Here is a 1,623-nt window from a genome sequence, read left to right as displayed (position 1 = left end):
TCCTTACATTGCCAACTACATAAAGAAAAGAAAACAAATAGAAGATGAAGAGAATACTAATGAAAGGGAAGAGACTTCCCAATATCCTCCTATTATTTCTTATGATGAATCAGGTAACGAGGAGGAGCCTCCTATTCAACCAATCTCATTAATAAGGAGCTCCAAAAAGAGGATTGAACCCACACATGATGTGGTGAAGAAGAAGAAAAGAAAAAGGAAGAGAGGTAAAAAGATATCTCTCACAAATAGTGCTGCTCCTATTACTATTGTGCCTCATGAAAATATGATTGTGGAAGATAAATATACTTCTGATGATCTTGAAAATCTTTTTGGCACTTGCTTGGAAGAATATGATAATTGCTATACTATTGGTGCTATCCATACTATTAATGATGAGAGTGATTATGCTTATGATATGAAAAGGCCCAATCTTGGGGATGCTATGTTTGATGAAGATGATGTTTTTGAGAATATATTTGCTGCAATTAATGTTTGTCCCAAGTTTGGGGAAGCTATGATTAATGAAGATGATATTTTTAGTCTCCCAAGTTTTGATATGCAAATTTATAATGATAATAACATGGCTCCTACTTATGATAATTATTGTGATGATACATATGCTATAAAAACTAGTGAGGATTATATTTATAAAACTTGTCATGATTATGATTACCCTTCTTCTAAACATTACTCTTTTAATGTGGAAACAATTTATAGTATTCGAGTCTCTTATGATACTCCCACTATTCCGAATGAGAAGAATTTTGCTTATGTGGAGAGTAGTAAATCTTCTATGCTTGTAGATCATGAAAAGAATGCTTTAGGTGCTGGTTATATTGTTGAATTCATTCATGATGCTACTGAAAATTATTATGAGGGAGGAACATATGCTTGTAGAAATTGCAATAATATCAAGTTTCCTCTCTATGTGCTTAAAGTTTTGAAGTTATGCTTGTTTTGCCTTCCTATGCTAGTTGATTATTGTTCCCATAAGTTGTTTGCTCACAAAATCCCTATGCATAGGAAGTGGGTTAGACTTAAATGTGCTAGTCATATTCTTCATGATGCTCTCTTTAGGTTTGAATTCTTATCTTTTATGTGAGCATCACTGAAATCATCATGCCTAGCTAGGGGCGTTAAACGATAGCACTTGTTGGGAGGCAACCAAATTTTATTCTTGTTCCTTGCTTTTTGTTCCTGTTTAGTAATTAATAATTCATCTAGCCTCTATTTATATATGGTTTTATGCTTTTAATTAGTGTTTGTGCCAAGTAGAACCTTTGGGAAGACTTGGGAGAAGTCTTGTTGATCATGCTGTAAAAAACAGAAACTTTAGTGCTCATGAGAATTGCGGCCATTTTTATTTGGAGAGTGTTATTTAGTTAATTCTTTTTGAAGATGATTAATAGATAAATTCCTCAGGTCCAGAAATTTATTTTACAATTTTATGAGTTCCAGAAGTATACGTTCGATCCAGATTACTACAGACTGTTCTGTTTTTGACAGATTCTGTTTTTCATGTGTTGTTTACTTATTTTGATGAATCTATGGCTAGTAAAATAGTTTATAAACCATAGATAAGTTGGAATACAGTAGGTTTAACACCAATATAAATAAATAATG

The sequence above is a fragment of the Triticum urartu genome, chromosome 6 (assembly GCF_003073215.2).
Source record: "Triticum urartu cultivar G1812 chromosome 6, Tu2.1, whole genome shotgun sequence".
NCBI classification, from domain to species: Eukaryota; Viridiplantae; Streptophyta; class Magnoliopsida; order Poales; family Poaceae; genus Triticum; species Triticum urartu.
This window is presented reverse-complemented; position numbering follows the sequence as displayed.